General features: G+C 42.4%; 1 protein-coding gene across 4 annotated transcripts in view; it reads left to right on the forward strand.

The window, feature by feature from the left end:
• The window catches only part of kaznb (kazrin, periplakin interacting protein b), a 108952-nt gene that overhangs the window by 1087 nt on the left and 94909 nt on the right, over positions 1–12956 (forward strand). The gene's annotated exons all lie outside the window — the stretch shown is intronic.

The raw sequence follows: 12956 nt of genomic DNA on the forward strand, positions 1-12956 counted from the left end.
ATGACCATTTCAAGGTTTTTGTTTTTCATCCTCCATAGATTTTTCTGTGATTGTGATTGCAGTTGATGTTTCTGTCGCTGCAGCAAGTTTCTGGGGAGCAGGTCAGATGCATCAACTTGTGTAGTTTTGTATTTTTAGGAAAACATGCAGGCACAGAGCGGGGGTGGAGGTTGGGGCTGTGGCTCAGCTGTTTTGGGGCTCGCATTTTGGAAAAATGGGAAGTTTGATACATAAAAACAAATCAGAAACAGGCTGCTGTGTGGATTTGTTGTTATGATAACAGTGCAGTTATAGATGAATATCAGTAAAGAACATTTCTGCATGTTTTATTAATTTGTTTTGAATTTTTACTGTCAGGTGTATTAACATATTCTCTCTGAAATATATTCATAATGCAGGAGTACAGTATTAATGAGTTGAGTCTAACAGGGTGAGACACTATCAGTGATGCTCTCAGAGCTCGGACTGATGGCTAAATTATTGAAAACTGAATTAATCTCGATTTTTCGAGGCTCAGAACCATCGAACACAAAGGAGTGCTGCCTACTTCAGTGATATCTTAATATGTAATGCAGCAGGTCAGGGTACTCACTTCTCCCAGGAATATGAGAGCGCAGATTGACTCCCCTCCAGAATGACAGTGTCAGCTGCATCCTCCCTCATCTGGCCTGCTTATCTCTGCTCTTGAAGTCGCGCTGCGAGAACTTAGTCGACGTCTTTTGATCCCTGCACTCTGCCATGAATGCAAAGTGATTCTTCATACGGTGCTATGATAAATAATGAGGAGAGTCCAGGGCAGACATCCAAATAAAACATCTCTTCACAGCTTACACTTTGACTTTGGCACATCAGCTGTTGGCTTCATTACCACCTGGAGAGAGAAGTGTCTGAGTGGAGTTTCAACACAAGAGTCATTAGCAACAAATTGTGCTAAGACAGCTCATTTTGTAGCTAATGATGAAACGCATCAGTTATTTGCCTGAGCTGGAAAATTCATGTTCCCCGATAATAGACTGTATATAAAGATGGATGACATGACAGCTCTCCAAAAGTGAAGCCAAAGCCTCGTGATTGCCCCCTGGTGGCTGGCTGCCTTTTGGGCGATGAACATTTTAGGTTGCTCTTATCAAACTAAAACTTGTTCCACTAAATGGGTTTTAATAAGTTATTTGTTTTTAAAAACAGGGTGAAATGTCATGGTTGACAATGACTGACTCACGATTGGTCGAGCTCATGTATTGGCAGGAACTTGATACCGCGGCTACAAACTCCCCAATCTCTTTGCCACAGTTTATGGCTCCAAATGACATCATTGGCACAAGATGGCAGCTTTCGTATCCTGGTTATTTTGGCTACATTTCTGGATAGTGGGCGAAAGTAGAGACGCGTCGTCCATCTTAATTTACAGTCCACGGCCCTTGACACATTCGTATAGGATTTCATTTGTTGGGATGTATTTCACCTGCTTCAGTCACTTGGTGCAGTGGGTCTTTGTTGTCGTCTCTGATGCACATCGCCTACGGTGGCCAACAAGGACAAACCTGCTGTAATTGAATTCTCCAGGCCTCTAGGGGGATATTGCTTTTTGGTTTTGCATTTGCAACGTGTTTATTGGTTTTGTTTCCTGCAGCACAGTTTTTTCCTTTGCTTCGTTGTTGCATTTGTTTTCCACTTTAATAGGTGTTTTTTTTCCTACTTGGCATCCTCTCTGTATCTGCAGCTTGTTTCTCCTAATGGAAATGTTTTGGGCCGCTGCAGCGTCTTTTCCCTTGTCTTGCCGTATGCGCTCCCTCTATGCACAAGAGCACCCCGTTATAAATAATGCACTTTGTGTGGATGTATCCGTGGGCTTAATACTCTGATGATACGATTATGTTACTGTTGAGGGGTTGCAGGGCTCTGATTTATATTCCGTTTCAGACATGCAGGCAGAACACTTCAAGAGTCTGAGCTTTTTGCTGATCTGCTTTGTATTTTTTCTGGTTTTTATGTCTTTTCTTTGGCGAGCAGAGAGGGCGAGCGACTCTCTCTGGTTTTATGTGCAAACAATGGGTCCACAAAAACGCAAGCACTGAAAAACACAATCTGAGTGCTGAGATGTTCGTAGAACTTTTCACATTGACTGGACCTGTTTCGATTGCGTTGACATGTTTCACTGTGTGTGTGACTGGGTCAGTTCATCTGGAGGGTATCACAGCATAAAGAAAAGGTAAAACAAGATGAGGGTGCGGCAGTGCTGAAGAGTCCTATCACGTTGCATCATGGCTGACAGCTGAGTCAGTTGAGCCTTCAAAATAAAAGCGTGACAGTTTTACGAAACTCAAAATGTATAAAAAAAATTAAAGCATGATAGTAAGAATTTAGACGAATGAGGAACAGCTGTAAAATAATACAGACGTATGTAATATATTGTTTGGTTCTCAACCGTTTTTGGCGAATGACCCTCAATGCAACACATTGTTTTCTTGTGACCCATAATCACATGTTGCACAGTGTGTTAACTGAATTGAGAGCAGGACAAGCAAAGTCATGTTCCCGTGCCAGGCTTTGTACAGGCCTAAAGAGGAACATCTACCCATTACTTCACAGCAGAAGAAGTGAAGATTAGAGGAAATAAGAATGAAACATAATTTTATTTGCAGAAACATGTTTTTAATCTTCTTTTTTCGTCTCTTGTTAATCATCTCACGATCCCCTTAGATTTATCTTGTGACCTCCAGATTCGGTCCCACTGCTGTGCAGTGTTTACGAATGTAGAGGCACATTTTTAAACAGCTATATTTAATATTAAAAAATAAATAAATGAATAAAGCCGTATCTGTTTTCAGCGAAAGTCTTTTGTGTGCAGTGTGCATACACCATCTCTCTCATGCAAATTCTGTTTGATGAACAGATTAGTTGTCAGTGTGTTTGCACGAGCAAAAGGCGCAAATGTAACAGATATGCTAATCGCAGTTCCAGTTAGACTGCTGCTGTGTTTTGATGTATTGAGCTGAAATTGGGTTTTATGCGAAGTTACTGTGAATCATTTTTTGACAGGAATAAACAGGCTTTTGAGAAAAGGAAACTAGGAGGAGAAGAACAGGAACTGTTAGTAAATGGGTTGATAAAAATGAGATAAAACCTCCTCCTTCCTGTGTGCAGTGTGAATTGCTCATACTTACACAACATAAGCAAAACTTTAAAAAGACTGTCCTCTTGTCCTAACAGCATTTTTCATTTGTGCAGTTTAGCCACGATTATAATTTTGCCCCAAAGCAAACGCCAAGTGAACCCTCTGTTTCTCCGAACCCCATGCATTATTCACTACATCTTGACTTTCTTTGTGTTGTCTCCTCATCGCTAGTTGAATTCTCTCCTTTATCTTACCTTTTAATTATACCAACAATTTGTCCTACTTTCCCACCTCAAACTGCTTGCAGCAACGGAAAGTTCAGGAGGACACAGCTTCAAGAAGAAGAAAAAAAGCCTTGTTTTCACAGTTACTGCATTTTTCACAAATTCTTGCAAACTCAGGCTTTACTACTCCTTCAAAAGGGGTGGGGGGGGGGGTGCCCTGACACTGCAGCCGTTTCAGTCACCTTTCTGCACCAGTGGACCAGTGATGTGAGGACAGACGCAGTGTGTAAGGTTGTCAGCAGCAGTGGAGTCCAGAGGAAGGTCTACAGAGGCCTGTAATGTCTGAAAACCTTCATTCTCCATCTGGTGTCGTAGTGTCATTCTCGTGTCTGTGCTCAGGGAAGTCAAGCCTCTGGCCTGTTGCCAGTGTTCTCATCCCTATTAGACTCCCGGGCTGTTGGACATCAGCCTGCATAGTGATGTAATTCCAGAAGAGAGCGTCTCTTTTACGTGCTTTTTTAATTGAGTCATTTTCAATGCAGTAGGTGTATGGAGACTAATCTCATAAGAGCAAACTGAAATTTTAGATCGTCTCTTGGCAAAAATTCAATCAGAAACATTAAACATGGAAATAATATCTACAGCCACCGTTGGATTGATCTAATATGTCCCTCACCCCAGTTTATATTATCTTACTAACTTTATTGATCCTGGTCCCTGGGCTTCTTCAGCAGCACTGAAAATCACTGTCACAGTCAATACAGGCCTCGTTTAGATCATGCTCCCTCCTCTAATCCCTATATTGGATTTAAGAACCGAGAGTGGTGGACGAAGCGTGTCTGTAAGTCGGTGCTCCCCAATCACAGCGACAGCTTCTGGCCAACCAGAGCAGTTACATGATGACCTCCACCCAGGAGGTTGTGTTTTTGCGTCTGTTTGTTGATTGGTTGGTTGGTTTGTTTGTTTGTCAGCAGGATTATGCAAAAAAAAATGGATTTCCACAAAACCTGGTGGAATAATGGAACATTTTGGTGTGAATCTGGACAAAGGGGCTGTCCTCAATATTGCTTTTTTTTTTACAGTTTTACCAATTCTCTGGGGAATGATGCATGATTCTAACTATATAACTCCCACTGCGGTTGAACGTATCGGCCAACCAGTGAAGTTTCATTCTACATAGTTTTCTTTTCAGACTCATGAGGTCACAGTGACTTTTGACCTTTGATCACTGAAATCTAATCACTTAATCTTTGAGTCCGAGTGACAACTGGTCTGTCAAGGCAGAGGCCACTTTGACCCTTGAGTTGACCATACAAATCTAAACAGTTAATCCGAACGTCTGCTACAAATTCAAAGAAATGTTCTCATGGTGATCTTGAGATATTGTGTTAATAAGAATGGGATGGACGTATGGAGAGACAACCTGAAAATGTAATGCCTCCGGCCACTGCCTGTTTCCGACACTGAGGCATAAGAGTCAGGCACATTGAGGGAACTGATTTCCATGAGCATGTGGGTTCTGGTGGAGGTATGAACTCTCCTGAGTGTCATTTCTCTATAAGTTGCTGTAATTGTTTGGTTCCAGTTTAAGCTAAATAATTAATATCCACAAACTGTGCTTCATCTTTGTTGTGTATTTAGTTGCATATGCTGCTTCGGTCTTCATGGCCGATGGGATCCCATGTATCCTCATTAGCACACTTTCCCTCGGGTTGATCAATAAACCGATAGGAGTTCGCTGACTGTATTAGTTCAGCGTTTGCTCACAGCACCAACGCGTCTGCTCTTTGACAGGAGATCAACATCTCTCCTTGACTGACAGGAGTCTCCTGACTGACTGGAAATCCTGTGTTTAGAGGATGAACAGCTTCATGAACTCCTGACCAGTCACTCACAGCACAACGAGACAGATGCTAGAATAATATGATGCAACACAGGCTGCTTGATGGAGCTCCGAACAGAACTGAGTTTTATAGCATGAAAAATTGAAGAAGGTTAAAACTCCCAAGCAACTCCGTCCTTTGTGATTGACATTTTATATTATTTTACTACTTAAAATTTTTTTGTTGGTTTCTTTTGTGTGAAAAATACAAGAACATTTGAGGTTTTTTGCTCAAACAAACAGAATAAAAACAGATGTGAAACCGTTTTGACAGAAGAGGTCATGAAGCTGCTTAGTGATTATACCATCAATAAAAAAGAAATTCACACAAAGCATATAATAGAAAGTAAGAGATCAATACCTTCAGCTGACAGTGATCCAATATTAAGAAAGAGGCTAAAGTTACATTAGCAGCTCTGAAGATCTACTTAGGCTCAGTGGTGCCTTGAGCCAAATGTCAGAATGCTAACATGCTCATGCAGATGGTGCTAAAAACTCTGTTGTTTAGCAGATACAATGTTTACCATGTTCACCATGTTAGTTTAACGTGTTGAGATGCTAACATTTGCTAACAAGCATTTGACACAAAGTACAACTGAGACTAAAGTGTTGTAAGTTATCTGGTTATAAACCAAACTTCTGGGCAAAGTCAGGGGCGTAGCGACACCGTAAGCAAAGCAGGCAACTACCAAGGGCCTCGAGCTGAGAGGGGGAACCTGAGAACGGCTGACTATGTTAGTCCACAGCAACAACTGATGGCATAAAATCAAGAGTTGGAGAATGACCAAAGTTATTTTGATTCATCTAAAGAGGGACACAGATGTGTGTACCAACATTTCAATACCAACCATTCAATAGGTTTCGGTTACACACGAGATCTTGGAGGTAAGTGTCAAGTGATCATCCAAATCATCAGGATTGATTCTCTGGGAACCATGAACATCAGTTTCATGGTAATAGTTTTTTTAGTTATTTCAGTGGGGACACAAGTTTCACACCGATCAGCAGACACTTTTAATGACCTGTTTTTCTGATCCAGGGACAAAACATCAGCTGCTGCATCGTCCTCTGTCCCGTACAGAAAAAAGACTTTGTTGCTTCAGCAGCACAGCCGCAAACTCAGTGTGTTTTATTGTATGTGCTGGATTTATTATAGTTGAAGAGCTTTGTTGTCTGTTCGACCTTTCATACATTGCTGCATTGTTTGAAAGGATTGCAGGAATTTCTTGCACTTTGAACTGTGGTGCGCACTCACTTTCTCTTAATCTTCTTCCCTCTCCATCTCTATCTCACACATACACACACATGCACCCAGAGTCATAGAAAAGTGAGGTTTTTGCAAAATACAAAAAAATGTAAGTGGATGCATATAAGCTGAACACTGTGCGCTCAGCGAACACATCTCCTGGATTTAACAGTCACTCATCTCCACCACTTTAAAAGCAGCTAAATTTGTCACTGCTCGATCTGCTGTGTACACACTGAGCCGACAGGAGAGTGTGTGAACAACAGCAGGTTCCACAGGAGGGCTAATCCTGCTCATCTTGGTGTGTGTGTGTGTGTGTGTGTGTGTGTGTGTGTGTGTGTGTGTGTGTGTGTGTGTGTGTGTGTGTGTGTGTGTGTTTTGTGTAGTTAGGTGAAAGCGTGGTATTAAATATGAAATTGTGGGAAATGTTTGTATCACAACATTATTGACCAAAATTATCACAGTTATCATTATGCATTATGTTGGTATTGATACATGTGTGGAACGTGTTACTGATACACAAACTGAAGTAATTTCATCAAGTTTTATGTTTAAATCATATATTCATCAGTACAAATTAAAATATAGCACCAACACCACATCAACATTAACATTTTGTTTTACAATGAAAACTCAAACACTTTCAAACTCCACACAGGGAGATAGGATTCAGACCAAGAATCTTCTAGCTGTGAGGCAGCTGCAACTAACCACTGCACCACCCTCTGATGACAAATGTTCTTAATAGATTGAAAAACTTAGAGAGCAGCTTCCAGTGTGCCGTTCAACTCCGCACAGAGTTTTCTGCATCATTAAACCCTGTGCCTGCCTATCTGCTGACTCTGCACATCTTCCTCACCCTGCCCAGTGCTGCTGGCCTCCTTTTCCCTTCCTGCCAGCCATAAACCCCTTACTGCTCAGCGCTGCTCTGCAGACACATGCTGAGCTTCTTTCCAGAACCCTATTGCTCATCTCACAATACAGCACAGAGCAGATGGAGTAAATGGAGAGAGGAGGAGAAGGAAGGACAAGAAAACAGTCAACACCTACAGCACAGCGCACAAAACTGAAAACTTAGAGAGAACTTAAAATCACCGCAAAAAGATGTCACAGTCTAAACGTCAAAACTGTCGCCTCACTGCAGCAAACAGAGCTGAAAAATGTTTAAGCCTTATTATACAGCTCAGCATGAGTGTAAATATCATCCTGCTCCATCAGACATCTCACTTCTTATCACTCGGTGCACGGCAGCACTGCGATGCAGAGAGCAATCCTGAGGAGAATCTGGCATGCTCTCGGTCTGTATAAATTTGCATCACTAGTTATTGCAGCCGCTCCTGTGGTGATGAAATATAACCTTTTCTCCGGGGGTGCTTCTCTTTAACATGCAGGGCTTGCCAGGCCTTGATAGAAGTAACAGTGCAGACCGTGTGTATCAGTGTTACAATGAGAGGGTGAGAGTTTCAAATGGATTGACTCCCTGCATATGTGACCAGAAAATGTTAACAACCGGAGGAGGAATCTTTTGGTTATATTCTCACCCCTGTCTGTTTGGTTGTTGGTTTAAGGTTACACAGTGATTACAAGACGGTTTTCCACAGAACTAGGTCGAAGGATACGTCATGGGTCAGGGAAAGAACCCATTTCGTTTCGGTGCAGATCTGGATCAGGGGGCGATTGTTTTGCCTCTTAAAACCTCAGCGTTAGATGCTACATATTTGTGGATCTTATCGCGGTTGTTCCTCTGAATTATAGAAACGGCCTCACACTTTTTGCTGAAGTGCGTGAAGCTCAGTGATGTTTTGACAGCGTGAAAAGCTAATGAGCAGAGCTAAGTTTGAACCTCCGCACTTTGAATCAGATATGCTCAGAAGCTGAAGACGCTCGACTGTTAATGTGCTTTGCCACCAGTTTACCCAACAAAGGATGACGGGTATATTTAGTCCAGAGTTTCTTAAGTGCAGCTACAAGAGAGGAGTCGGCTTTGATTCACGTCAGGAGATCACACGAGCACTGAATCAGCCGGAGCTCATGATAAGGAAGTGTTAATAAGAAGAGGCTCATTGTGAAACCCACTGAGTTTAAGAGGAGATTGTGAAGAGTGTGTGTTTGCAGATCAGTGTGTTTATGGCCACGTGTGACCAAACAGCCAGCCAGCCACCACAGTGATGAGCTCCATGGCTGCTATATATCCATGGTAATAGGCCTTAATGTGAGTATTGAGCTACTAATTTCCCATATTACGTTACATTAGCTGCAGCTTGTGTGTAAAGATTTGTCACTGATACCAACTCACCAGAGCCGACGCCTCAGTGACGTCTCACATCAAACACTCTGCCGCTCTAACAGACGCCTCTGGTGGTTCTGCTGCCGCCTGCTTGTTGAATAGCTCCTTATCCTCGCTCCCATCTCACGCTGACGAGGACAAGCCGAGGTAAAACATTCAGGAGCCACTGGTGTGACACAAATGTCTGCGCTTATCGGTCCATGTGCGTCAATGCGTCACAGCACCTGTCGAGCTCCACAGCCTTCCACCTTTGCAACAAGCAGAATCATAATCCCGGGATAAAGCGTCATTAATTTACCGGTGTATGAATTAAATAAGCTTTGGAGCGACATCCCATAAACAAACAACCTCCTCATTAGCGAGAATGTGAGCTACAGTGAAGCCTTGAGGCGAGCTAATTGGACTTTTTACCCGTGGAGTCATGCAGAATATATTGAGAAGAAGAAATAAAGTAATAATTTCATGGAAAAGAACTGATGTTTGTGTAATTAGGATTTAGTCTGCCACTTAGTGTACTGATGAGTTTAAAGTCAATGTGAGATAAATAACTAAGCTTCATCGCTTCCCAAATGTTTGGATCGTTAGTCCAAAAAATACACTTTGCCCACGTTCAATCTGAAAAATGCATACAGTCCATAGGGATTTGGATTTTTCCCACTTTTCAATGCAACCAATCAGATTTTGCCGTGACATCTGAGAACCAATCATCAGGCTGCTGTCATATTTTGAACTCTTTTCTCTTTTTAACTTGCACTGCATTGGTGTAAAATTCCCAGACTCCTCATATCTTTTCAACTTTTTTCTTTTATGTTCACACCGTATCAAATAAATTCATTATACCTGCAACTGACGGTTATTTTCTAAATTAATAAATTAATTTGGTTCAAGGTGACATCTTAACGTGTCGAGGTTTATCTGATCCATTGTACAAAACATTTACATTGATACAAAACAAGGAAAAACAGCAAATCATAACATCTGTCAAATTTGAACATGAAAAATATCTTGGTTAGTTACAACTGGTTAGTTGATCAATTGCATCTTTCAGTTACTGTCTCCTGATGTAAATGATTTCGTTTGCCAAGTGGAAAAGTCTAATCAAAGAATGGTGAAAAGGTCAAACTTGATATGATGACGATGATATGAACAACAGCGTCTGAATGATTGCACACTCCCACAACTGACCTTCTGTAGTGTGGGGAAGTTAAAGTCGTTTTTTTGGTTGAGTTTTTTGTCACGCCTCACCTCACCCCCTGTGTGACTTGTAACCAGGCATGTGGACGAAGCTGAGATCTGAGACCTTGAACACAGACTTTAGATCAGAGGCTCCGTTCTGGTTTCACAACCGCAGCAGCTCAGCAGTTTTGTCAAACGGTTTCTGCATCACACCTCTGATGTCAGCCTGGTCGGAGCTGTCCCCGCACAGACACGGTGCAGATATGCTCGGCATCGTTAAACAGCGCTCAGCTCCCTCCTCTTCGGGGCTCACGAGTATCGGCCATGTGAATATGTAGAGCGAGCACAGTTTGAGTGTTTGATGTGAAGGGAAAGCGAAATAAAAAAAACGAATTGCCCAGAGTTGTCTCCGGAAAGAAACGTCGAACTTCGTATCGTGTTGAGTTGATGTGTCTTTGAACTCCCAGAGTTGTTTACCTGCACAGCAACGTGTTAATGAGTGATAGCGGAGGCTAATACCCGCAGTCTGAACTCAGAGTGGCTCGTCTGCAACCGGAAACCTGCTTTTAAACTGAATTCTGAGAATCAAAGTGGCTGAGGATGATAACGGATTCAGAACCGTCAACTTATATTAGAGCAAATATGAACTTCAGCCGTTTAATCCCCTTCTCTCTCATTTCAAGTTTTGTGAGTTGTGTGCTGGCTGCCATTGTGCTGCGACACAAAGATGCACTCCGGCTCTGACCCACTTTCTCCTGCCATGAAAGACAGGTACAGACACTTGCTCGCAAACAGTCCTAATTGGCTGCGGCCTTGTCACCGGTGTCGCCTGTAGGCCCGGCTCTCGAAGAAGCCACTCCGGCGTGCAGCCTCTGGATTCTGAAATGTCATGTACGAGCTCACACAGGTCTGCTCTAACAAGGGATGTTTAGCCTGACTCTGGGAAAACAACAAAAGGATCCTCGTCCCCCTTCCTTATCTGAGCAGAGAAGTTTCCTCCTCTCTGTCTGCCAATCGTAGCGTGTTCGCAAAGTTTCTCCCTCCGCTGATTTCGATGCTTTGTAGCTGAAAACAACCAGTGGCGATGCACCTTTCACTCCCAGGTCCATTTTGTGCAGTGAATTTTTCATTCCTGTGGATATCTCAACAAACGGTGACAATGTGTTGAGATATTTGCAGCATCTAAAACATTAGAGGTGAAGTTGAGGTGGGGAAATGTGTTATATAAGCAGAAAAAAGTATCAGTTTCTCCAACAATAGTCTAAAAGAACATGATGGCGTTGACGCGTTGAGCTTTGTCTTCCTCTGCAGCTGCTGTCACCGATGCTGTTTTTCCTCCTCCTCCTCCTCCTCCTCCGCTCAACGTGACATGTTCTTATCAAAGTGATTCGTCTTTGGCAAACAATTGACGTCTCTAACTGATACGGACGGATGAGGCAGGTTGCAGAGTAATTTGTACGCTAATTAAAACACACACTTCTTGAGTGCACTCAGCATCAACACAGGGTTATTGAGTAACAGGATAAGAGGGTGGATTTTTCTACTTTAACTCGTACATGGCTGGTTGGAGGATATAAGCGCTTTATGTGCTGCTTTTACCTGCTCCTGCTCTGTGACTGATGAAGCTGTTATGAAACAGTTATCATCTAAACTAACGTCAATTAACCTTTAACCCTGAAAATCAATTTAAATTATTCAAACAGTCCGTCTCCTGACCCCTGACCGTTTGTACGAGCCGGCAGTTACGTGGCCTTTTTTTTTCACCATTACACACACTGTTGCATCTGATATCAACCAGAGCTGCTCCTTATCTGAGAATGAATTAGCTGTGTGTGAAGCTTTCGTGGCCCAGTGGAGGATTTTCAGTGAGAATCACCGACGTCCGACTGGTTTCATCAGGTGCCGGAGAGGAGGCAGATTATCAAAGGTCCTGCTGAGGCTTTTATCTTCGCCACGCTCCCCAGGATTTATTTTTCTAAAGTTTTTGATTCAAAGGCAGAAGAGAAAAAAATCACTCTGCATTGGTCTGTTGTTCTTCTCACTAGTGGCCCACTGATCAAAGTAATTGAAAATCACTGTCGGGCACTTTAACCTGGCTTTTTTCTGGACTGTTAAATATCTTATTTTAATTATACATCAGTAGCAAGACTAGATCAGACGGTTTACGTTTTATTTGGAGATAATTGTATTTTTCTTGTTTGAAGTTTTTGAAGAGTTGATGAAAGGTTATTAGGAACCTTACAGAATCATTTATTTAACACAGTTTGCCTTTTTAAGTGTTTGATGTTTTTGAATTGGTTGTCTCGAGCTGACTCCGTGGCCTTATAGTGTGGAGGCAGGGACGGATGATGTCAAGGGTCGGTCGCCACTTCCCCTCTGAGAAAAATGCAGCTGCTCAGGCCGCTATCAGCGACACAGTGAGAGAAGGTGCGTGTTCGTTTCATGTGGACGCAGCATGTATCGAAGCTGCCAGGTGGTGGCAATGTTGCTGTGGGCAAAATGAAATTCCTCCTGCAGTCTCGGGCCTCACACTGGAGCTGGATGCTGTAATGCAGAGGCAGTTTTCAGGAGGAGATGCAGTGAAGGGTCTGCAAGGGTTTTTACCTCAGCTGATTGTTTATTAACTTTATTGAAAAGGTCAAAGGGAAACTATGGACTTCACGTGAATATATTAAGATCTGCTGAGATGTTGTTTTGGGGAAATTAAAAGATTAAAGATTTTTTTTGGAGCGAGACATTCAGGATTTATTGTTTTTTCAGCTATGGGGATCATACATTTCAACACTATCTCACAATTCAGGATTGATATGAGAGGTAGTTTGTGATTACAACGCAAAAAGTATTAGCGTCTGCACGATTATATACATTATGTCAAAGCTTTGTTTGTCATTTAGTTAAGAACCTTTGCTTCTGATATAGATGAGTTTAAACGATCTATTTTTCCATCAAAAGTCCAGAAGAGCCTGATGCAAATGACTCTGCAGCTGCCAGTACTAACGCTGCCTGCAGCTGCAGAGGGGCAGTGC

Source organism: Hippoglossus stenolepis, chromosome 3, assembly GCF_022539355.2.
Source record: "Hippoglossus stenolepis isolate QCI-W04-F060 chromosome 3, HSTE1.2, whole genome shotgun sequence".
NCBI lineage: Eukaryota > Metazoa > Chordata > Actinopteri > Pleuronectiformes > Pleuronectidae > Hippoglossus > Hippoglossus stenolepis.